The sequence below is a fragment of the Physcomitrium patens genome, chromosome 16 (genome assembly GCF_059467195.1).
Source record: "Physcomitrium patens ecotype Gransden chromosome 16, ASM5946719v1, whole genome shotgun sequence".
NCBI lineage: Eukaryota > Viridiplantae > Streptophyta > Bryopsida > Funariales > Funariaceae > Physcomitrium > Physcomitrium patens.
The window spans coordinates 941,160-968,892 of record NC_143425.1 but is presented as its reverse complement, the minus strand read 5'-3'; positions in this window follow the sequence as shown (position 1 = coordinate 968,892).

The following is a 27,733-nucleotide window of genomic DNA, read 5'->3' as shown; positions in this document are numbered from 1 at the left end:
ATTCGCCAAAAATTCTCCTTCTACTCCGAAATTTCACCAAAATTTTCAATTCAACTCCAAATGGAGCAAGCCTTACCTTGCTGGAGAGCTAACAACAAAAGCTACAACCACAAAAATAATAACAAAGGAACTAAAACAATTGAATGACTGATGGAGGGAAATTTGAGGCTCTTGAAACCCTTGGAGTAATTGGGAGACCAAGGGAGCTATTCACCACAATGAAACGTGTTTTAAGACCCAATGACTATCATTCACAACTCGAAATCCATGCACACCCACCCACAAAATTCACAATGAGATTTAAAATCTAAATGAAATTAAAATTAGAGTTTTTGGCCAAATTTTAGCATGGCTTCGCCCTTCACCAAAAGAGGAGAGAGAGAACGCTTGGAAAACCAAGCCTCTCTTATACAATTGAGTGGAGGCTCATAGAAAGGTGACTACATCTCCACCCTTGATTTTTCAGATCCCTAATCTAGATCTACGGCCTTCATTCATCCAAGAGCCAATCTCGTTATCAAGGCTGATGGCCCTTGTAAGTGGTCAAGAAGGCATTTTTTTGTAAATCTAACTTCACTATTGTGTTCAAAACACCTTTTTAAGCTGAGATCGACTACTCACATGCCTCAATCCATACTCAATTATAATTTCCATGGAAGTTTTTACTTACAAGGATCTTGGCAATTTTTTTGTGAAATTCTTCAAAATGAGAATTTCATTGCTTCTCTTTTATTTTGAAGGAGAGGTTGCTGATCTTGTTTTCTTCACTCCACGAGGTAAATCCGGTGCCACCATTGCATTAAAGAGACTCCCATTAAGTAGAAGAACCACCATGCCACTTAAATTTACCGAATTTGGAGGAAAAATCCAAAATTACCATTGCTAACTTTCCTAAATCTTTTAGAGAATTATAATTCCAACCCCTAAAACATGTGAATGATTACAGACATATTCATTGGCTTTTAGTCAACTCTTATAGTAATGACTAAAAACCTTTAAATTATTAAACTAAGTAAGTTGCTATTCTAATTTTCTAACTCTAGTCACTTTAGTCCTAATTAACCTAATTCAAAGAATTAGGCTATGATTTATACCATGAGGGGTTGTAATCCTAAAAATTCTATAAAACTAAATTATACTTATATAAATCCTAATCTAACATGTTTAATTATTGTAAAATAGGAAAAAAATAAAAATTTAAATTTTAGAGTATAATTGAGAGCTGACAATGAGCCTTCATTCTAGATATAGCATCAATTTTATTAGGATTTGGTTTCCTACCATAATTTCTATACATTCTCTTACTATTAGAATCTCATTAACTCCAAAGCTTAATTTCTCTAAAAATAACGTGAAATTAACTAACTCCAATCTCTCAAGTATTTAAGCCACATCTTCAATATGCCTCTTGACAAATTTTTTATAACATTCAATCTCTATAGCCTCATCTTCATCTTTTTTTCTATCTCTTTATATAAGTATATCATCCAAAAATGGAATGATTTTCTCAAGTAAAAATTCTTTTAATATTTGATACATAGCATTTTACATATGAGTCACTGAGTTAATTGTACTTTTAGATAAGATATACATCCTCATTAAATCCAAAAGAGTCTTCATAGTACTTAAATGTCTACTCTCTTTAGTCAATTGAAATTGGTCATATCCACAATACAAGTCTCTAATATAATAGACGGCTTGACTTAAAAATTGCTTAGCCACTTCATCTACTATAGGACCTAATCCCATATTCCAAATAGTTATTGTATTTGTAGGTTGTATATCTTGAATAAATCTTAATGTCCTTGACTTCTTGAATACTATGAACCATTGTCACGGACATACATATAATTACCTATATGAATAGATAAAAGTATGTAAAAGTAGGTTAATTGTGTAATATCTTCTAGAAAAGCTTCTTAGAAGCTTCATAGACGCTGCTTTGACTTTATAGGAGTCTATAGTTGACTTTAAGGTTAGAAACTTGGTCAACAAGTTAGCCATGTACCACACATGTTGGAAGCTTAAAGAACAAGCTAACTACGTGGTCTATCCATAGAAAACTTGCCTTGCAAGCAAAGGCATGTGGCCTAGAAAGTCAACATATATTGGAGGTCTTATAGAACATCGCCACGTGGCTTCTAGTTAGATAGTATATATAGAGGCAAGAGTGAAGCCCTCTTCACTCTTGTCAACTCCTTTCTTGCTTCTAGTCTAGTTTCAAGGGTCTCTAGTTTTCTTGTATTTTGGCAATAGCCATTCCAGTTTCTTTCCTAATATACATATTTCTATTTTGTCCTATTTCTTTTTGAGAAAAGTCTCACTTATTCTTTAGCTTTCATTGAGTTCTTGTCCTTGACAGATTGACAAGAGTACACTTACAATATCAGAGCTTTGTCTTTTCTTGATTAAGAGTGGATTACCCATTTTTCTTGATAAGACATAAGCGCATTAGAAGTTGCGGATTACCCTCTTTTAAACTGATATTGTTCTTAATATTTTCTTTGTTATCAATTCCTCTCTTCTATTTGTTTTGAGCGTTATTAGACATCTTCTCTTTTCTAAGTGCTACTATGGCAGAGCTTGTTGAAATGAAGAGTGCAATGGCACAGATGCAAGAACAATTGAGGGAGTTAATGCTTGCGATGCATCAACTCAATTTACCACGACAAGGAGCAACAAGAATGGTAGGAAGTGAAGATATAGAGATGATTGGGGCTGCTTCGACATCTGCACCAAATCATGTCCCTTCTCCCAGAATGGAACACCCTTCGAGTGTTAGAGAACCGAGAGTTGCCTTGTCCGAGAAGTTTGATGGTACCAGATCCAAGTTTCGAGGATTCATCAATTTGGTCCAACTAGTGATTGAACTTCAACCCCAGAGCTATCCAACTCCAGGGTCACAAGTTAGATTCATTGGTACACTTCTTTCAGGTTCAGCATTGTCATGGTTTTCATCTTTTCTTGAACGACGAGATCCAATATTGGATAATCTGGAGGCTTTTTTGGCGGAGTTTCGATCCATGTTTGGAGAACATGATGCAATTCGTGTTGCAACCAACAAGATCCGTATTTTGCGACAAGGCAATCGATCAGTAACATTATATGCTTCGCAATTTCGACAACTTGCAATTGATATCAAGTGGGATGATGCCGCACTTGTGAGTCAATTTCTCTACGGATTACAATATGAGGTAAAGAAATTGATGCTTAATTTACCTGATCCTCAAACATTGAGTCAAGCAATTGACTTTGCTGTGAAGTGCGACAATCGACTTTTTGAATTTTGATCCGAGAGTCGCACAAGTGGGCCTCAACGTTACTACAATTCAATGGCAACACCGACGTCTCCTCAACACATACCTTCAGAAGTAGAGGATATGCAAATTGATGCGGTACGTTTCAAACCTCTTACTGAGCAAGAAAAGTCTCGTCGTCGACAAGAAGGATTGTGCTTATATTGTGGAGAACCTAAGCACACTACTCAACATTGTCCAAAGAAGCGACGTAACTACAAAATGAGGAGTACGGATGTCAAAGAAGACAGTATGTCGGAAAACGAGTACGTCATGCTACAATAGGGACCGTGCGACTGGAATCTTGTACAACTTCTAATGAAGGTCCTATCATCTCCTCAGAACCATCTCCTTGTTTTATAATAGATGTGCGTTTAGGACCTAATAATTACAAAGCCTCTGCCTTGGTAGATTCAGGAGCCTCATCTTGTTTTTTAGATGAAGAATTTGCTAGATGTCATAGAATATCATTAATACAAAAAACTAAACCTGTACACGTAGAAGTCATAGATGGTCGTCCGTTGTCTTCTGGAGATGTAACTCACGAAACACTTCCTGTAGATGTAGTAATAAATGGTCATAGTAGTTGCGTAATTTTTAATATAATTAGATCTCCCTCTAATCCAGTAATTTTAGGCTTATCATGGTTAGAAAAGTATAATCCTCGAATAGATTGGATTTCTCGTAAACTTGATTTTCCTCAGAGCATTAGTAACAGTTCTATTAATCAAGTAAAAAACCATGAGTCTAGTATAGTAAAACTCGCACTTATAGGTGCAACAGCATTTATACACGCAGCAAAAGAAGGATCAACTTTTGCTATTTATGCTGCACCTATTTCTGAAAGCGTAAAGACTTCAAGTGGCATTCCAAGTCAATATCAGGATTATCAAGACGTTTTTGAGAAAAAGAATGCAGATATTCTTCCTGAGCATCGCCCATACGATTGTTCAATCGATCTCAAGGAAGGAACTCAGCCACCATTTGGACCAATTTACAGTTTATCGCAAGATGAGTTGGCTGAACTCAAGACATATATTGACAAAAATTTAGCGAAGAATTTCATACGCCATTCAAAATCTCCAGCAGGAGCTCCAATTCTATTCGTAAAGAAAAAAGATGGATCTTTACGAATGTGTGTTGACTATCGAGGACTCAACAAGATCACAATCAAGAACAGGTATCCATTACCTTTGATATCAGGACTCCTTGACCAGTTAAATCAAGCTAAGATCTATACAAAAATAGATCTAAGAGGAGCATATAATCTAGTACGGATCAAAGAAGGAGATGAATGGAAAACTGCGTTTCGAACCAGGTACGGGCATTTTGAATATAATGTCATGCCTTTTGGACTCACAAATGCACCAGCTGCTTTTCAACATCTCATGAATGATGTATTTCGTGAATTCTTAGACAATTTTGTCGTCTGCTACCTAGACGATATCCTGATTTATTCTAAGAATGTTGAAGAACATGAAATACATGTTCGTCAAGTATTACAAAAACTTAGAGATGCAGGATTGTACGCCAAGATAGAAAAGTGTGTATTTCACACTACTCAAGTTGACTTTTTAGGATACATCATTTCAAATGATGGTCTTATGATGGATTCTAAGAAAGTCCAAACAATCATGGATTGGAAGATTCCAAAGACTGTGAGAGATGTCCAATGTTTCTTGGGATTTGCCAATTACTATCGGATCTTCATCAAAGACTTCTCACGAGTTGCAGCTCGACTTACACGCTTGACTAGTAAAGATAAATTCCAATGGAATCAAGAAGCGGAAGCAGCATTTGAAGCCTTGAAGACATCGTTTGTCTCTGCACCAATCTTATATCGTGTTGACTTTTCCAAGGCATTTTTTATGGAAACAGACGCATCGGATTTTACCTTGGGTGCAGTTTTATCACAAATGGGAACAGATGACAAACTTCATCCGATAGCTTTTCATTCAAGAAAATTCTCAGCAGCCGAGATCAATTATGAAATCCACGATAAAGAACTTCTTGCAATCGTGGATTCCTTTCAAGAATGGCGTCATTATCTAGAAGGTGCTTCTAGTCCAGTTACTGTGTATACAGATCACAAGAACCTCAAGTATTTCATGTCAGCACGTGTGTTGAATCGTCGTCAAGCTCGTTGGAGTATGTCTTTGTCAAGATTCGACTTCATTATCACTTATCGGCCAGGAAAACAACAAGGTTTGCCCGATGCCCTGTCTAGACGTTCTTATTTTGCACCAAAAGAAAGAGATGCAGCTTTTGAGCAACAAAGAACGGTCCTCTTGAAATCGGAGCAATTTCATCTCCGAGCAGTGAAATCAACATTGACTGTTGATTCAACTTTTCTCAAGCAAATCCAGTCCAGTATGTCTTCAGACCCTCTTGTTCATGATATCGAGAATAATTCTTTCAAGTCTCATGATTCTTCTAAGTTCGAGTTCAAGAATAATCTATTATATTTTGAAGGACGCCTATATGTTCCAGAAGGAAAAGCACGTTTGCGTGTTCTTCAAGCACGTCATGACTTTCCAGCAGCAGGGCACTTTGGATATAATAAGACTCTGGAACTCATATCAAGAGATTTTTGGTGGCCACAAATGTGGAAGTCAGTCAAAGACTTTGTACAATCATGTGATATTTGTTCAAGATCAAAAATTCCTCGACATCGACCTTACGGACTTCTTCAGCCATTACCTATACCAGAACAACCATGGTCTTCTGTTTCTATGGATTTCATCACAGATCTTCCAAACTCAAGATCTTATGATTCTATATTTGTGATAGTAGATCGTTTCACCAAGATGGCACATTTTATGCCATGTACAAAATCTATCACAGGTGAAGAAACAGCTAAGCTTTTCATTGATAATATCTATCGCTATCATGGATTACCTAAAGATATCATATCGGATAGGGGAACTCAATTTGTGTCGAGATTCTGGAGGACTCTTTTCAAGATTTTAAAAGTGGACATAAAGCTATCTTCAGTTTTCCATCCTCAAACTGATGGACAAACAGAGCGCGTAAACCAAGTCTTGGAACAGTATTTAAGGTGTACCATCAACTACCAACAAGATGATTGGACAAACCTTCTGCCATTGGCAGAGTTTGCTTATAATAATACGGTACATTCCTCCACGCAACAAATACCTTTCTTTGCCAATTATGGCTATCATCCACGACTTGATACTTTTGATTTTTCAAAAGTTGATAATCTTGCAGCAGAAGATATGGCAAATCGGTTGTCAGAGTTACATGCAATAATGAAGGCGCAGTTGAAGAAAGCTCAAGAACGACAAAAGATAAATGCAGATGTATATCGTAAAGAGCAACCACAACTCAACGTGAGTGATAAGGTATGGCTACTTCGTCGCAATATCAAGACCACTCGACCTTGTGATAAATTGGACTATCGTAGGCTTGGCCCCTTTTCTGTTTCTGAACAGATCAACCCAGTTGCATATCGGTTACATCTACCGGAGTCAATGAAGATCCATCCTGTATTCCACGTGTCTCTTCTTGAACCATATAAGACAGTGGATATACAAGGAAGAAGACAAATGCCACCGCCTCCTATAGAAGTAGATAATAATGAAGAATTTGAGGTGGAAGAGATATTAGACTCAAGGCGGCGCCGAAATAAGCAGGAATATCTTGTTCATTGGTGCGGATATGATATTAGTGAGCGCACATGGGAGCCATCCAGGAATCTAGCAAATGCATCAGCTAAAGTCAAAGTTTTTCATCAACGACATCCATCAAAACCAAGATGAAAACCTCTCTTATAAAAGAGACAAGATTGAGGCAAGATAACATTCAATTTCCTATCCTTGTTTGTAACTTCTTTGCATTTTGTGACGCTAATTAGATGGAGAGCCAACAACCAGCGGATTCAACTCAAGAACCTTCGTTTGCTGACTTACCGGATGAGACATTGCGATTGTCACAACCTTCAAGACGACGCAACCGAAATGAAGACCCTCAAGAACGACATGTTCTTCCTCGAATAGATGGTGAGATACAACGCGTTTGGTATCACGACCTTGGAAGAGATTCTCGATGTTTGGTGATATTATTGGAGATAGGAACGACTCCTGATGGTGTTTCAAATGTATTATTTGAAGGAAGTTATGAAGGCCTCAACAGTGATCAAATAACAGGGTGGTCTTCTCGCCCTGGAATGGGACACTATCGATGGCTAAGAGGACCCATCAACTATCTTCGAAGAGAACAAAGATCAGAGTATGTAGCAAATACAATTCGCCGCATATTAGATTTTCTCAATATATAATCACCGCTCCTCGTGGAACTCGTCCCTAGAAGGGGGGGTAATGTCACGGACATACATATAATTACCTATATGAATAGATAAAAGTATGTAAAAGTAGGTTAATTGTGTAATATCTTCTAGAAAAGCTTCTTAGAAGCTTCATAGACGCTGCTTTGACTTTATAGGAGTCTATAGTTGACTTTAAGGTTAGAAACTTGGTCAACAAGTTAGCCATGTGCCACGCATGTTGGAAGCTTAAAGAACAAGCTAACTACGTGGTCTATCCATAGAAAACTTGCCTTGCAAGCAAAGGCATGTGGCCTAGAAAGTCAACATATATTGGAGGTCTTATAGAACATCGCCACGTGGCTTCTAGTTAGATAGTATATATAGAGGCAAGAGTGAAGCCCTCTTCACTCTTGTCAACTCCTTTCTTGCTTCTAGTCTAGTTTCAAGGGTCTCTAGTTTTCTTGTATTTTGGCAATAGCCATTCCAGTTTCTTTCTTAATATACATATTTCTATTTTGTCCTATTTCTTTTTGAGAAAAGTCTCACTTATTCTTTAGCTTTCTTCGAGTTCTTGTCCTTGACAACCATCTATTAGAATAGGGAGCAATTAAAGGTTCCAAAATACCCATCTTCACCTTTTTCTTTAATAATACTATCAATTTTAGAAGCAAAGTTTTAGGCACAAGTAAAGGCTTTAAATCCCATGAAACATACAGCATTATAAAGATTACCATAGATACTACAATATTAAGATCTATACATCTAATTTCATCAAAAGTTTAAGCAAATGCCTTACCATGCCCAATAAGCATTTCTTAAAATATATTTTTTTTGTTGATGACAAAAAATTACCCCCTCCAATCTTCAACTTAATTAATGATTCTTGAGTAAACTGATGTCTAATTTTGTGCCTCTCTCTTTGACTTGGCTCCTTAACTCCTTACTTAATATACTCCATAGTATTAACTGGTACCTGGGAAGTTATAAGCTTAACCTTTCTTGTGACAATATTATATTTAGTTTTTATTCTAGCATCATGTTTCAATCTATAGCTTGTAGCAAGTCGACCATTTTCTACTATCTTTTCTAATTCCTTATAATTCTCTCTTGAATATATTTCTATTATAGTATTTCTATCTATGATAATAGCTAAATTCTCCAAAATCTTTATCAAATCTTCTTCTAAATTTGTTTCTTCTATTATTTCAACTATGGCTTCATCACTTAAAACTAAATCCACTCATGTTATATACATTGGAATTTGTAGATGATTTATTTACATCTATGTGTCTCTATTCTATAAAAGTGTCTTCTAGAAATCCATAAAGTTGTTTCTTGGCTCCAAAAGCATCCCTCTTAATTATTCTTTGTGCCTCTCATGAATAGATTTTATAATAACAAAATTGCACAGCTTTTCTTCTATCCTAACTACTTATCCTTGCATACTAGGAACCATCATCTAAGACTCTAATTTCCATTCGAGTAGTTGTAATTATGACTGATCAAATATTACGAGATATATAGCAGAGTTTTGCTATTATAGATATAGAACTAAAGAAGATTTGAGAAGGTTCTAAAATATTCTAAGAAGATTTTTATAGATCCTAAAAGACTCCAAAAGGTTCCAATAGATTCTATGAAGGTTTTAGAAAGTTCTAATAGATTCTAAGAAGGTTTTAGAAGGTTCTAATAGATTCTATGAAAGTTTTAGAAGATTATAAGAGATCCTAGAAGATTCTAAGAGGCTTTAGATGATTTAAGAAGTTGCCAAAGAAAGATCTTATGCTTGGTTTTTTTTCAATCTTCATGGAAACTTTTTAAGAAGCTTTCTAAAACCTAATATATATATAGGAGTCAAGGTTGAAGAGATTCTTAGTCTCGATAACTCACTTCTTGTGGTCTAGTTAGGACCTTCTTGCCTTGTATTCAATTATTATTTTAATATTGAGGTAACTCTATTTTTTCATCTTGAATCCTTATCTTGTATATGGTCCCTAAGAATTTGTTGAGATTGCCATAAAATAATATTAGAAGCTTGATCTTTCTTGACAAAATTGAATTACTCCTCTTCTTGGAAGCACTATAGCATTCTAGAGATTACGGATTATTCTCTCTTAGGCTAATATTGTCATTTTTTTATATTCTTTTGGTTTTTTTTGTTATACCATAGATCAAGTTTTTTTCTTTTGAGTGCATATGTTTCTTTGATTTTCTATAGGAGAAGGTAGAAAAGTTAATATAACAGACTTTAAAGAGATTAAGTTAGATTCTATCATAAATGTTCTTGAAGTATTGAAGATCAAGACAAAGACTTTGTCAAAGCACATTGAAAAAATATATATGACCATACATAATAGTCAAGGGGCCAAAGTGCCTCAACTACTACATTAAATAGTAATAGAGGTTCCAAATTCTCAAATGACTATATCTGCTTCAATAAACATGGAAGTAACATCCATTCAAGGCAATGTTCTAACAACATTAACATCAAAAGAACCAAAGATGAGACTTCTAAAAAAGTTTGATGGCATCTGCTCAAAATTTTTGTGGCTTTGTAAACCAAGTATGACTAATCATTTGCTTCAATCTCAAAAATATTTTATTAAAGCATCTTGTATTGGTTTAATTAGAACCTTACTCTCAAGTCAAGTTTTATATTGATTCGCTCCATTATTTGAAAAGAATTTTCTTATATTATACAATTTTGAAGCATTTTTATAAACATTTGTAGAAGCATTTGGTGAATATCATAAGGTTCTTTTTTTATCAACCAAAATTTGAAGCCTTTGACAAAGAATACATTCTACATCAACATATGCTTCAAATTTTTGACAATTAGCATGTGATACAAATTAGAGAGAAGATGTCTTGATGAGAAAATTTCATTGGAGATTAAGAGACAATGTCAAGGACTTCTTGTTGTCTATTCCAAATCTTCAAATACTCAATAAAGCTATTAGTCAAGTTGTGAAGTGCAATAAAAAAATTTTCAATGACAACAAGATAAACATTCTTCAATTATGCCACATGTAAACACCAATTATTTTGCAGATTCTTCACTATCTAATTATTATGAATATTTGAAAGCAAAAGATATGCAAATTATTACAATTTTCTTCAAAATTTTTTTTTAGCAAGAAAAAAAGAGTCAAAGGGAACTTAGCTTATACTTATATTATAGAAATTTTGACCACAAGATTAATAATTATTTAAAGAAATGCCAACATAGATATCAAATGAAGAGTGTAGCCACATCATCAAAAGTGTTGTAGAAAAATGAAGGCATCCAACAACAATAGAAATTATACAATAGGATTCTTCACTATCACAAACCAAAAAAGGTCTTATACTCTCTGCTAGTGTAGAATAAGTAGTTATTTTCAGAATGTAGATACCTAGTGTATAGTGTAAACAGGTATAGATAACTGCTGAAAAGATGATTCACCAGGTAGAATGGATGAATAGTCAAGAAAAGTAATTATCATCTGTAGTATAGGAGTTGGTATCTCGAGATAGTATAAGAAGGATGGGAGAGGGGAAGAAAATACAAGACTGTGAGAGTTGTGAGCTGAGGGCCAGACTGCAATAGTACTGAGCTGGGGATAAGCTTGGTGCTATCTCTTCTTCTTAGTTTTTTTGTTTTTTTTGTGTAAGTGTTGATTCTAGTAAAGAAAATCAATTTAATGAATTAATTTTTGATTTATGAAGTTATTTATGGATCACTGTTTATCAATTGTTGTGAAAGATTGAGGATGTATAGAAGTTTCCAGTCACTATTTACCACAAGGTTGTAAGTTTAGTGGAGAAGAATTGTAATCAAAAGAATTGTCTTGATTAGATTCTGTGGATTGGAAGTTATTCATTCCAAGGTTTGGGATATGCTTGTGTGTTCGTGAATTATACAAGGTACTGAAATTATTGTCGTGGATGTTATTGTATTGATATGACAGAGTCGACAGTAGGAGGAAAAGTTAAATGTTCTTCGGTATTGTAAGCATTCAGCAGTAGCGGTTAATTGCGTGACCCTAACAATTAGAGCTCATATACATGGTCATTCCCCTTGTTCGAATCTTCCTATATGGGTTTATTCTGGGAGGTTTCTTCCAAAATAAGTAAAACGAGCAATCACATTTTGGCGTCGCTGCCGGGGATTGACAACATTATTGAGTGTTAGGAATTAATTGTCAAAGCAGTAAAGAAGATTAGGAAGCAAACTCAGTAGAAATAATGAAAGAGTATGGTTATTAAAAATAAGAATTTAACAGCAAAGAGAATAAAGCAATCAAATGAAAGAACAAAGCGATCGCAAGTAAGAAATTTGTTGCGTAATGAGCAAGATCACAAATTAAAAAAGAAGCATCGACAAAGTTGGATTAAGCCACGGTTGCATGCCTGTCGGCATATTCAATCATATCCAGAAGACAATCGATCTCTAATATTTCAGAAGTATATACCGTTAAAGAAATTGCCAAGAGCACTCATGGGGAGTGCTACTAATAGTCCAGTAAACCTCTCAAAGCCGTTAATGGAAAACGAGGAAGGTACAAAGGAATTAGTTACCCCATTGGATATCTTCTTAATTGGAAATACGTCCGATCTTAATAAGACTAGTTCTGAAGATCGGCATAAATCACTTGCCAATAAAAACCAATTCATAGTATATCAAAACCTGTCATTTTTACCTCATATTCAACCAATAAAATTATTTGGAGATAATAATAGTCAATTGGGAAGGCCTGGAAGTCCGAAAAAGACTTTTGCAGGAGACAGTTTTTTAGTAATAAGAAATTGAGCAGAACATCGGCATCTTTAATGACGTCCGGAGGACCAGCAATTCCGATTGTAGTTTAAATGCGTGCAGTGGGCGATCGAATGACTAGCATCACGCCATTACCTACTTTTTGGGGTTTGCCAGATGCGGATCCAGATCAATATTTGTCTCAATTCTTGACAGCATGTATAGCCAATAATAGAAGAACAGAAGACATTTGGCTGAGATGGCTGCCAGTGACATTGAAAGACACAGCGTTTGAGTGGTATAACCGCCAACCTCTGGGACAATTTATCAATTGGGAGGCATTGAAAAATGAATTTTTAGCCCATTTTTGACCCATTGGTTTTGAAGAACGTCTTAGAGAAAAATTAATGAATAGCAGAATGGTACCAGGAGAAGCGGTACAGTCATATTATGGTCGTGTAGCGGATATACTTCGAAAATGGCCAAATAACCAAATGTTGGAATTATTCGTGTTGTCCATATTGGTTAATGGACTACACCCACTAGAATTAAAAATGTTTATAAACGAGGCCCAATCAGCGACTATTGCATCATTTCTTGAGCGAACAAAAGTATAGGAGGAATGTCACTATGACCAGAACTTAACAGTTGGAGCCACAATGATTCCATCTTAAGGAGGTCATCAAATGACAAATTGGATTGACGCATCGGAAAGTTATCTGGGAAGAAATGATTATGGTACAATTCCACAGGGAATAGTGGATGTCGTTCCATTACAAGCTTTACCACCATCATCATCACACCCATATGTGCCTTATTCCGCGTATCAGAAACCAATACCTACAAAAGAATTGCCAAATGCATTAGTATCAAAGGATCCCAATGAGTCATTGCTGTTAACATTGATGAAAAAAATGGATGAATTGGCTGTGAATCTGGCCAAGGATAAAGAAAAAAGCCATAAACCAACCAATATGTGTCCCAATGTCTGGTGCAGCAATTGTAAGGGGCAAGGTCATTTAGTAACAGAATGTCCTTCACCACCCCAAATGACTATACAATGTACCTTTTGTGGGGGCAAGCATATTACCACCAACTGTTGGAATTTATAGAAGCAACAATAACTCAGTAACCAGATAATGACTCAACCAACTTTGTGGGATGTCAATCAAGTACAGACGAATAATAGGTTTGGCTAGAATGGAAATCGAGCGAATAAACAAAATAGGAATTATTCTAATTTTCTCAACTCTGAATTTCACTAAGAAGGTGTATCTAATACTCACGGATTGGCGATGAACCAACCAGGATACCATCAATATCCACCCATGACGAAGCCAATGCCAGACTCTACAGTAACAATATGTCAACTAAGATCCTTTATTCATCTGACATGGAACAAACCTAGCCGTTATATACCAATAGAGACATCCATTATCCCTGAAGGAGTTGGCAGGGGACCACTTCGTTGCTATTATTGCAGAAAAATCGGACATTATGCAAGTAAATGTCCTAATCCAAGGGCCAGTGATGACTATGCTCCAATATGTCGAAATTGTAAGCAATCTAGTCACACTTATTAGCAGTGCAATGCGCCCTTTAATTATAATAACCAAGACCAGTAAATGCAAACAAGCCAACCGACGGAGGATAAAGGCCCTGTTCAACGAGACTCACCAGTACATCGTGTCGAGGTGGTGAACGTAGTGCTTACCAGAGGCCAACAAAAAGATAAGAATTCAATTCAGGTCATGGATGAATTAATCGCAAGAGAGCAAGTAGCATCGTCCACGGGGCTAAACAAACCAATATCAATATTGGGACGTATCCCAATATTGAGACCTCAACAAACTGAGGAACCCAATTATGTTGCACGTGCCAATTTATCGAGACCATCAAGATCGATCCCAACTGACCAAGTACCAATACATGTATAGCCTAATAAAAGATCTTACGTATTAAAGGAATCTTTAATGGTAGATAAGTTGGCAAAGTTACCAACGGCAATTCCAATCACTAGGAAGGAATTGCTGCCAAACGGAGTAAAATCAAAACCAATGAAATGCAAAAGAATATTGGGAATTACTCTCAATATAGAATCCTACGACATTCTCAGGGATTTGGATGTTATTTAGCCTTCAATTACAGTGAAGCAACTTTTGGCTATAGCATCGGAATGTCGATCTACATTGAATTCAGCGTTAATACGACGAAGATCCCATACTAAAGAAATTCATGAAGTTAGCTTAAATCCAGATCTCGGAGCACCAACAATCATAGTATCAATTGATGGCATTTTAATTCCAGGGGTACAAGTCCATGGTGGCTCCAATGTGAATTTAATAAATGCGGATACAATGGAGGACTTGGATCTAAAGCAATTGCTACCTACGACATTGGTCTTACAAATGGCAGATAATAGTCGAGTAAAGCCAATGGGAATCTTATACAATATTGCCATTGTAATCATGGGATTGACATACAAAATTGATTATATTGTATTTCGATTATAGAGTTCTAAATTATCGTATCACATTTTATTGTGCAGACCTTGGCTTTATCAAGCCAAAGCTAAGAACGAAATTGGCCGAGGTACATTGACAATTGGAAAAGGCTAGAACTAGATTGTTCTACAGATGTATCTGGTATAATATCATCGAGAATCTCAATTGCAAGAAATAGAATTTATATCAAACAACGAGAGTCAATCGATTGAGGCAGATGACGATGATATAGATTCATCGTAATTTAGGGTAGGACAAAATACTTCAACAGTAAAGGCAGGAGTCTACCAATGTGGAAGTCCCAGCCAATATACACTGCATCAAGAAGATGCGACTAACTAGGATCATGCTATTGCCGAATGGATGAACAATTCCACAGTCAATAGAGTCAGCACATTGGCACCAGATTTAAGTGATTTTCATATGACAGATCAGGAGAAGACAATTAAATCAGAGGTTGTTGAAGACCCTGTGTAACAATCTATTAACTTGGGCACCAATGAAATGCCACAGCTAATTAAAATATATGCCAGTATTATCGGTACAGAATTGGATGCTTGGAAATAATTTTTCGTCCATCACAAATCTGCCTTTTCATAGTCATTTGTGGATTTGAAAGGGATTCCAGCTAACGTGTGTGAGCACCAGATTATTCTGGAGGAGGGTGTTATACTAATTTGTCAAAGACAAAATCGGCTTAATCCAAAATATTCTCTTTTAGTGAAAGAGGAATTGAATAAACTTTTCGACATGGGTTTTATTTATCCTGTTTTGCATAGTACATGGGTGTCGCCAATCATAAGGGTACAAAAGAAGAATGGAAAAATCAGGATATGTGAAGATTTTTGAAAGTTAAATATGGCTACCAAAAAAGATTACTTCTCATTACCTTTCACGGACAGTATGGGTAACATGTTGTCGTTATCACCAAGTAGTAAAAGAATAGGAGTGGAGCACTAGTTAAAGTCATTCTGTGGTGTTGTTTTGGATTGGCTGGACTGCCATTTTCTTATATTTCTTGTATTTTCGAGAGTAATAGTTCTAGTTAAGAGTTAACAATGAGGGGCCAGTCACAAGAAAGAGAGCGCATGGTGGAGATCCACAAGCAAGAACTATTCCGGGCTCGCAGTCATTCAATTTTGGAACTGAAAAAAGTAAAGGGTCAATTAGTAATGGAACGAGAAAAGATTGAGTTATTGGCGCAAGAGAAATTGGTATTGAGTGACCAATACAGATGTGAAACGGAGCGGTTAAAAGCTGAAATTGAGGCCTTGAACGTCGAGGTGACAAGATTGGTAGAGGATTTAGTCAATATTGGTCAAGCACAAGTATTGACGTTGCCAATTCCCGAAGTTCCAGAAGAAAGGAGTTACTTTTAGCGCCAATTAAAATTGAGAGATGCCTAGATCTTGAAATTGGAAGCTCAAGTCCGTGAACTAGGCAAGTACAATGAAGACCTTTTAGCTCAGTTGAGGCAAGAGTAGATAGAAAGATTGGAGAAGGACAAAGATTTGCAGTTGGAATCGAAATCAGTGGAACCAATAATAGATACTGCGGCAATTGATTAATTAGATAGGCTAGAGGGATCATAATTTTTGTAGAGTTTTGTTAGATAATTTTTAGATAGGTATCAATTGAGTATTTGCAAAGACGCTACACATGTAGGAGTGGGGCTATGTAGAATAAGTAGTTATTTTCAGAATGTAGATACCTAGTATATAGTGTAAATAGGGATAGATAATTGCTAAAAAGGTGGTTCAATAGGTAGAATAGATGAATAGTTAGGAAAAGTAGTTATCATCTGTAGTATAGGAATTGGTATCTCGGGGTAGTATAAGGAGGATGGCAAAGAGGAAGAAAATGCCAGGCTGTGAGAGTTGTGAGCCGAGAGCCAGACTGTGAGAGTTGTGAACCGAGGGCCAGACTGCAATAGTACTGAGCCGGGGATAAGCTTGGTGCTATCTCTTCTTCTTAGTTTTCTTATTTCTTTTGTGTTAGTGTTGATTCTAGTGAAGAAAATCGATTTAATGAATTAATGTTTGATTTCAAAGTTGTTAATGGATCACTGTTTATGAATTGTTGTGACAGATTGAGAATGTATGGAAGTTTCCAGTCACTGTTTATCGCAAGGTTGTAAGTTTAATGGAGAGGAATTTTAATTGAAGGAATTATCTCGATTAGATTTTGTAGATTAGAAGTTGTTCGTTCCAGGGTTTGGAATATGCTTGTATATTCAAGAATTACACAAGGTATTGAAATCGTTCTCGTGGATGTTATTCTATTGATATGAGAGAGTGGACAGTAGGAGAAAAAGTTAAGAGTTCTTTGATATGATAAGCATTCAGCAGTAGCGGTTAATTGCGTTGTCGTGTTGTAACACGAGTATACAGTGAAAATCAAAAGAAAGGGGAATTTTATTAATATTCAGTTACCTCGAATATTGGGAGCATCCACCAACTCCAGTACAAATACTAAGTGGTCAGGTTCAGTCACTCCGTTACAGTCAGCCGGGGCATACTGAAATGCTCCATTCGATTCCAATAACGGGAGTCAGCAGGAAGAGAAGGACCAATTCACACGACGGGTTCGAGGAGCCAATTGGATCCAATTTTGATAATCCAATCCGAGTCCTCTTATCCAATATGAGACCTGAATTGGCCGGTCAACCCAATGCAGTCTAATTACGGGAAATCCAGGTCTTACTACGGGTCTTAGCCAATCTGACGCGAGGACCAATTTGACCCAATTACGAGAACATCCAGGTTACTACGGGCATCTTTTCCAATATAGGACCTGAATTGGTCGGGCCACTCAATGTGGTCCCGATTACGGGGTTCGATTCTGTTTCAGGCTGTCCTGTTCTCTGTGCCGTTTCAGGGAACGTTGTTTTCGGTAAATGGATCTCTTAAAGGTAAAAAATGGAAGAGAAAGCTTGACGGCGAGAGCTAATTTCGGATCCAAGCTTGAGGTGGGAGCCAATTCCGGATCTAAGACGAAAGATTGAAGAAATTCAGAGGATAAGGTTAGGGGGGATATAGTTTTGAGGGGGGGAGGTTTTTTTTTCTTTCGGGGAATCGGGGGGGGAGCTAGTTTTCAAGCTTTTGCAAGGTTACCAGTTCGGTTTCATTGGAGGTTTTTGAAGATCAAGGGAATTAGAGAGAGGAGCTTCATGCTTTGGGTCGGGGAAGGAAAGACATAGAATTTGGATTTCTCTTCTTCGTAGAGTTTTGGGAAGACTGAGGCAATCGCTGCTGAAATCAGTGTTGTAATGGTGAATCGAGATTTTTAAATGAAGTGGGTTTGAATACTCTTGACTGTTTTGTAAAATCGAGTTACGTCTGTAATTGAAGGATTAAAAGGGTGTCTATAGGATTAAGTATGCGGAGTGAATGAAATTTATTGGGTTAATCTAACAAGACAGTCAGTGGATACAAGATCGTAAGTACAAAGGAGTATTGAAGATTAACAGTTTGGATTGTTCGGGGTTCTTTGTAACGTCTAGAGACCTACCAGCTAGGGCAAAAAAAAAAGACTTCGACAAGCAGTCGAAGAGCATCCGTATAGATTTACGGTACATTGTTGCAGTCGTTTATATTCCAGCTGTCAAAAACTGATAGACTGCTTGACTATCGGCAAATCTCCATACTACCTTCTACAGCCAGACGCCCGGCACGTTCTCGAGCAAGAAAGCACGTAATACGACATAAGTGGTGAACTCGACGTGAAAGCTTGAGGTGGAAGGTATTGGATTTTGATTGATTTTATCTTTATTTTTATGGAAAACGAAAATAAAAATTTTGAAGGATTTTTGGGAGAAGTTTCTGGTGGGGAGTCTTCTAAAGGACAAGGTATGCACATGGATCCGTCTATTGCTAGTTTGTTTCAAGCCTTCTCATTGTCAATGCAGCAACAGCAAAGCAATGATCGAAAGGAAGCTTTGGCAACCAAAGCATTGCAAGAAGTGGTCAATAAAATTGATCAATTTGATGGGAGGAATATTTCAAGGTATTTAAGATGTTATGTTCGTGAAATGGAATTAAATCGGGTTTCTGAGAAGAAAATGGTTGAATTATTTGGACTTGCCACAATACCGGAGATAAAAGACCACATTACATCGATTACGGATCATTGTGGGAATTCATGGGAAGATTTTTCACATGCATTGAAAGACGAATATTTCTTGGAAGATGCTGATCGCGTTACTAAGAAGCTGTTTCTGGGATGGATTGAACGGCCCAATAAGAATTTGCAAGCAACAAAGCTACTAAGAAAATTTGAGAGGCAGTACTCTCAATTATCGAAGGTAGAAAAATTGACATTGGAGCCGAACAAAGTTGATCTATTTCTTCAAGCTGCTGATGGAGAATTGCAAGAGAAATTAGAACCCTTTCTTGAAGACAAAGAAGAAGATGAAGGATTGACAACGAAGTGAAAGAACGTTAAAGATGCGGTGGGGTTGCTTACAAAAAAAGAAAGGAGGAAGGATAGGAGTAATATTCCGAAAACAGTACAAGCACCCAAAGCTCCAGTATGTACAACACCACCGACAATGCCTACAGTTCAACCTTCGACATCCTTGTCAAAGAAAGCAGATATGGATATGGAAGAAATTATACAAGGAATGCGAGATCTTCAAATCAAATTGGCAAGACTTGAAGAAAATACTTCTATAAACAATTCGAAGAATGTTTCAAAACAAGGATATGTACAAAGATGCATTTGGTGTGATGATGCTTCACACACTAGAAAAGATTGCAATGAATTTAATAATATGATACGGCAGGGAATTATTTGCTGGAAAGATGAGAAGATAGCATTGAAAGATAGGGAGGATCTTCTTCAAACCAATTTTGGCAAGGGAGGAATGAGAGCATTGGTTCAAGATTACTTAAAAGAGCATGAAATAGTAGTACGAGAAAGTGCAAGTTATGGTGCTAGAGTAGATGATGAAATTGGTGGAAGTACGGAAACTAATGAGTTTTGGGCTTCTGTCGTTTCTACAATGCAAGAAGGGAAATTACCTCGAGAAGCGTTATTGAGAACTGCAGCTACAATACGAGGAAGAACAGGTTGGGAGGATCCTGTTGAGTCTCTTTCAGTTCATGCATATATTGCTAAGAGCCAACATGAAGCTTTGATGGAAGAAAAAAGACGAGGAAATTTTGATGATACTAGAGAAGGAAATTCTTTTAAGAGGCAAACTCGAGGAGACAAGGCTCGGGAGGCAGCTTCACAAGAATTGCCTGTAAAGGATACCTCAACATCATTGGGAGAAAAAACAATGGAGACAAAAGATAAGGGCAAATCAATTGCTTATAAGCTACTTTCTGACATTGAAGCGGCAACAAATTTGAAAGGGGTGTTGGAAGAACTTATATTAAACGCTAAGGTGGAATTTACATTGAAAGAAGTTTGGGAATTACAAAGAAGGAGTTTCATGATGTTATCATTGACAGCATTAAGCGAAAGAGGCAATTAATGAGCGAAACTGGAATGAGTCATGCTATTGATGCAAAAATATGTAGAGATGAAGAAGAGGTTGATATTGGTTACAAGCAACTAACAAATGAAAAGAATGGGTATAATCAGCAAGTACGTTTCGAAGATTCTAGTGATAAGGAACTGGAAACTTTGAGCCATTATACTCGAAAGCATTGGGCAATGGCAACTACTGAGGTATTGGTGAAGGTAGGAGATATAGAAGAACCAATAGTTGCCTTGGTGGACCATGGTTCTGAAATAAATCTCATGTCTAAAGATCTTTATAAGAAGCAAAAATGGCCAATTGATATGGAACATGGATGGGCAATACGAGCAGCTAATAATACACGAGGCGAATTATATGGAGCTTGTCCAGATGTCAAAATTCAGATTGGGGATGTTGTGACGGAGCAACATTTCTTCATTCAAGATACAACGCCTTATCCATTGATTTTAGGACAACCTTATATCACGGCAACACGGATGGAAACAAAGGTATTTGACGATGGTTCTGCTTATGGAAGGGTACGGAGTGAAGATGGGAGGAAAGCTGTACAATTTCTAACAATACCTCCTAACCATGAACGGAATCGAGATAGGTTGAGGAAGAAACCATTGCCAAAGATTGTTGAAGGATTTAAGGTTTTTGAGGAGGTACCACTGTAAAGCGAGATTATGGAGGTACAAAAGAGGAGGTACTCTCGCGAGATGAAGGTGCCTTTGATACGAGTTTTATTGGTATATTGGAGAATGGAAATATTATGTATAAGAAAGTTGATGATTTTAAAAGAAAGGAAAGAAAAAGATTATATGATATTGAAGGACAGTTACGCAAGATAGGTACATTGCAAGATGATGAGAGGATTTTGGGTGTTTATGAAGAAAATGGGCTGGAAGATTCATTGGAATTGATTACATCTATTGGGTTAGGGGATAATGATAAGATTGTTGAGATTCATTCGAGAGAGGTTTATACCATGCTTGAATCTTTTCAAGCACCAGAAGTCACAGTAGAGACGAGATATAAAATGGCAGATAAGAAGGTAAAGCCTGTTGCCGGACCATTACTAGAGGATTCTAAAGAACAAATGGGAGAAGCATCAAAAGAAGCAAGTTTAAGAGATCCAATGAGTATTGGACATCAGTTTACTGAAGAGACTTTTGAAGAATTGAAGATTGGTTCTGATGGTTCTTTATTGCTGGAGGAAATTACTTGCTTCAAAAAGATGTTGGCTAAATAAGATAGATCGTTTGCCTTCGAATCTCATGAAATTGGGTGTGTAGATCCAAATATTATAACACCTATGGTTATCTTCATTGTACTGCATGTACCTTGGAATCTAAGACCGATTCCAGTACCGAGGGCACATTTACCTAAATTGGTGGAACTATTGAAAGAAAAGATAAAGATGAAAATATTAGAACCTTCATTTGCGCCGTATTCTAGTCGATGGTTTACGGTACCTAAGAAGAATGGGTCACTGCGATTTATTCAAGATATGCAGCCGGTGAATGCTGTAACTGTCAAGAATGCAAGAATTGGACCTATTGTGGATGAATTCGCTGAGGCGTTTGCTGGAAGGGCGAATTATTCAATGGGTGATTTGTATTCAGGTTATGATCAATTTCAACTTGCCGAAGGAAGTAGAGATATGACAACGATGAGGACACCACTTGGATTGGTTAGAATGTGTACTCTTCCTCAAGGCGCGACCAACTCAGTTGCACATATGATGAATGAGATGAATAAGGTATTGAGAGATTTTATTCCGGAAAAGACTATGCCTTTTTTGGATGATGTTCCTATAAAAGGGTGTAGAGAAGGAGACAAGGATGAAACTTTAGATACGAGGGGGTGTCGCAGATATGTTGTTGATCATATACAAGATTGTGAAAAGATTTTAACTCGGCTTGGAGAAGTTCATCTTACATTATCGAGTATGAAGTCTGTATTTGGAGTGCGAGAGGTTGTAATTGTTGGACATTTATGCGGATCTTACGGAAGAAAATCAGATCCGACTAAAGTTGATGCAATTGGAAGGATGAAAGAGGATTGTGGTTCTTTAACAGAGGTTCGCAGGTTTTTGGGTGCATGTATATTTTATCAAATCTGGATCCCTCATTTTGCTCTCATAGCGGATCCATTATATGAACTGTTACGCAAGGGTTACCGATTTGAATGGAAAGAAAGGCATATTCAGGCAATGCAAAGATTGAAGAAATTATTGATGTCACCTCCAATATTGAGGAAGGTTGATTATAAGTGCAATAGACCAGTGATTCTTACTGTAGACGCTAGTCCAATTGCCGTTGGATGGGCTGTGGGTCAAGATGATTCGAATGGAAGTAGATTTGCAGTTCGATTTGGGGCTAAAGTTTTAAGTATTTGTCAGCGTGCATATTCGCAAGTCAAAAGAGAACTTTGGGGAGTCGTTTCGGCTATGAAAGCTGAAAAGGACTATTTGATTGGGGCAGTAGTAGTAATTGAAACAGATTGCTTGCCATTGCTTGGAATGATTTATAACCGTTCAATGCCAGATATTGCAATGTTGAGATGGATTGCTTATATTAAGTCACTAAATCCAGAATTTAAGCATATCATTGGAAAGAACAATTTAGTAGCAGACATGCTATCTCGAGCAAGATACGAGAGGGAGGACGAAATGGTTGAAGACATTGATGATGTCGGATTGAAATTCTATTCAATATCAAATCTCAACAGAGAAGACAAGCTATTTCTTGAAGAATCTTATGAAGGAGAATTATTGGATATTGGTCATTATTTGAATACCTTGACTAAGCAGGGGAATTGATCTACAGAAAAATTCAAACAAATAAGAAAAAAAGCATATGGATTTTTACTTCGAGATGGATTCTTATGGAAGAGACCGAAGAAAGGAATTGGGATGCCACAACGAGTGATAGGCAAAAAGGAAGAAAAACTAAAATTATTAAAGGAGTTTCATGATAGTTTATGGGCCGGGCATAGAGGAATCTGGGCTACTTTTGCTAAACTCAAGGAACGATATTGGTGGAAAAATATGTATCGAGATGTGCTCTCATTTGTAGAGTCATGTGAAATCTGTCAATCGTATTCTAATATCCGACATCGAGATGGTCTTCATCCTACGTATCCTCTGACTATTCATTTTAAATGGGTTGTTGATTTGGTTATTATGCCGGTTGGATTATGGCAAATGAGATATTTGGTTTTAGCTCGTGAAGATTTATCAAATCTAGTAGAAGGAAGAGCATTGAGGACAAAATCTAAAGAGGGGATTTGTAGGTTTTTGCTTGAAGATGTCATTTGCCGTTACAGGTGCGTAGGAAAAATCACTTCAGATCGTGGAGAATTAAATGCACAAGAAGCTCGTAAGTTCTTTGAAAGATGTGGACTTAAACTATCACTGACTACTGCTTATAATCCGGAAGGGAATGCAAAAAGTGAACACGGTCACCCGTCGATTGTGAAAGCATTGGTTAAAGCTTGTAATGGGAAAGTTAAAGAGTGGCCACGACTTTTGTCATTTGCATTATGGGCTGATCGAACAACACATAGTTCGGTGACAAGATATATGCCAGTAGAACTTATGACAGGTCAAAAACCAATTATACCAATTGAAGAAAAGGTACTTACTTGGAGTATGCTACCATGGGAAGATGGATTGACAAGAGAAGAACTTCTGGCTATTAGGATTCGACAATTGGAGCAAAGAACAGAAGATGTCCAGATAGCATTGGAAAGGTTAAAAAGAGCAAGGTTACAAAACAAGGCGCGATTCGATAAGCAACATTGATTGAGACCAAAAGCAATCGACGAAGGTGACTGGGTACTTGTTTATGACAATAGTCTAGATAATCAACATAGTACTTTGCGGAAATTTTCAAAACGTTGGTTTGGGCCATATGTTATAACAACTGTTCATGATAATGCGACTTACTCATTATGGGAGTTAGATGGTACAAAATTGAAAATACCAATTGCAGGGAAGCGAGTAAAAATATTTAAACGAAGACATGCAGAGATGAATATGGAAGACCTTAATGAAGGTACAGAGATTCCGCAGCAAGAAGATGAAAGTGATATGGATAATGAAGGTGACGAAGACGAACTGGACAAAGACGTAGGGGATATATTCTGAATCAAACAGAAATTGGGTAAATTGGTGCATACCGGAGGATGCACAGATTCAGAGGGGGTGGATGTCATGTTGTAACACGAGTATACAGTGAAAATCAAAAGAAAGGGGAATTTTATTAATATTCAGTTACCTCGAATATTGGGAGCATCGACCAACTCCAGTACAAATACTAAGTGGTCAGGTTCAGTCACTCCGTTACAATCAGCCGGGGCATACTGAAATGCTCCATTCGATTCCAATAACGGGAGTCAGCAGGAAGAGAAGGACCAATTCACACGACGGGTTCGAGGAGCCAATTGGATCCAATTTCGATAATCCAATCCGAGTCCTCTTATCCAATATGAGACCTGAATTGGCCGGTCAACCCAATGCAGTCTAATTACGGGAAATCCAGGTCTTACTACGGGTCTTAGCCAATCTGACACGAGGACCAATTTGACCCAATTACGAGAACATCCAGGTTACTACGGGCATCTTTTCCAATATAGGACCTGAATTGGTCGGGCCACTCAATGTGGTCCCGATTACGGGGTTCGATTCTGTTTCAGGCTGTCCTGTTCTCTGTGCCGTTTCAGGGAACGTTGTTTTCGGTAAATGGATTTCTTAAAGGTAAAAAATGGAAGAGAAAGCTTGACGGCGAGAGCCAATTTTGGATCCAAGCTTGAGGTGGGAGCCAATTCCGGATCCAAGACGGAAGATTGAAGAAATTCGGAGGATAAGGTTAGGGGGGATATAGTTTTAAGGGGGGGGGTTTTTTTTTCTTTCCGAGAATCGGGGGGGGAGCTAGTTTTCAAACTTTTGCAAGGTTACCAGTTCGGTTTCATTGGAGGTTTTTGAAGATCAAGGGAATTAGAGAGAGGAGCTTCATGCTTCAAGTTGGAGAAGGAAAGACATAGAATTTGGATTTTTCTTCTTCGTAGAGTTTTGGGAAGACTGAGGCAATCGCTACTGAAATCAGTGTTGTAATGGTGAATCGAGATTTTTAAATGAAGTGGGTTTGAATACTCTTGACTGTTTTGTAAAATCGAGTTACGTCTGTAATTGAAGGATTAAAGGGGTGTCTATAGGATTGAGTATGCGGAGTGAATGAAATTTATTGGGTTAATCTAACAGGACAGTCAGTGGATACAAGATCGTAAGTACAAAGGGGTATTGAAGATTAACAGTTTGGGTTGTTCGGGGTTCTCTGTAACGTCTAGAGACCTACCGGCTGGGGCAAAAAAAAAAAGACTTCGACAAGCAGTCGAAGAGCATCCGTATAGATTTACGGTACATTGTTGCAGTCGTTTATATTCCAGCAGTCAAAAACTGATAGACTGCTTGACTATCGGCGAATCTCCATACTACCTTCTACAGCCAGACGCCCGACACGTTCTCGAGCAGGAAAGCACGTAATACGACAATGTGACCCTAACAATTGGAGCTCATATACATGGTCATTTCCTGTGTTCAAATCCCCCTATATGGATTTATGCTAGGAGGTTTCTTCCTGAATAAATAAAACGAGCAATCATAGCTAGCCTTTCTTCTTATTTTACTATATTTGTATAATTAAGAGTCACAAAACTAGATGGTCATGCATTATTTGACTTGCAAGCCTCTGCATGTATTATTGACAAAGAATTTTTAAATCACACAAAATTTGTATGGTCAAAAAATCCAAAGCCCTACATATAGAAGTAATAGATAGTCAACCTTTATTCTCTAGAGATATCACTCATGAAACGATTTCATTAGAAATAACCTTTGACAACCATAGTAAGCAAGTAGTATTCAACATCATTAGATCACCATCAAGTTCAGTCATTTTAGAACTCTCATGGCTTAAAAAATATAATCCACAAATATATTTAATATCCCAAAAGTTAGAATTTTTTTTAATAGATCATAGAATCTCCAGATCTATGAATTAACTTCTAATACCTGACAAGCCGAAACTTAAATAATATTTATTTATTAGAGCTAATTCATTTCTAAAGGCGATCAAATAGAGCACTATCCCTGTTTACACTATACATCTATGCAAATCTACAATTAAAACCTAAAGTTGCTGCAATAATAATTCTAAAGGTGTATAAGGATTTTATAGATGTATTTAAAAAAAAAAAAATGTAGTCATCCCAACAAAGCATTGCCTTTATGATTGTGCAATTGATCTTCAAGAAGGTATTCAACCACCATTTGGATCCATCTACAATTTATTCTAAAATGAATTATCATTTTAAAGAAGTACATTGAAAAATATCTAGCTAAGAATTTTATGTGACATTCCAAGTTGCCAACTGGTGCTCCAATATTATTTGTGAAGAAAAAAGATGGATCTTTATGGATATGAGTCGATTATTTTGGTCTTAATAAAATCATGGTAAAGAATTGATATCCATTGTCATTGATATCCGGACTTCTTAATTAACTTAGTCAAGCAAAAATCTTTATGAAGATTGATTTATGAAGTGCATATAACTTGGTATGTATTAAAGAGGGAGATGAATAGAAGACAACATTTTGTACCATGTATGGACATTTTGAATACAATATTATGCCTTTTGGACTTACCAATGTATCAATTATATTCCAACACTTAATGAATGATATATTTTTTGAGCATTTTAATGATTTCATTGTGATTTATTTGGATAATATTCTAATCTTTTCTAAGAATTTGGAAGACCACAAAAAATATGTCTGCCTTATGTTCAAAAAGCTATGAAGTGTTGGGCTATATGAAAAACTAGAGAAGTGTATATTTCATGCACCTCAAGTCAAAATTATTGAATATTTTATTTCCAACAAAGGCCTTTTTATAGATCCAAAGAAGGTATAAGCAATCATCAATTAGGCAAAGCCAAAAATTGTAGATGATGTCCAATGATTTTTTGAATTTGTAAACTTCTATAGGATTTTTATTAGAAATTATTCCAAGATTGTTGCTCCACTTATGCAGTTGATATACAAGAATAAGCTAAATTAAGGCCTTGAAGTAAAGAAGCTTTTCAAAGCTTAAAAGATACTTTCACAATAGCTCTAATTTTAATACATCTAGATTTCAACAAGCCCTATTTTATGGAGATTGATGCCTCAGTCTTTACATTAAGAGTAGTCTTGTCGCAATATGGAGAATATGACAAACTTCATCCAATTGTATTCCATTCTAAAAAATTCTCAACGGTGGAAATCAACTACAAAATCTACAATATTGAGCTGTTTGCCATTATGGATTTTTTTTAAGAATAATGTCATTTTTTTGAAGGCACTTCTTATTAAGTGACTATATATATAGATCACAA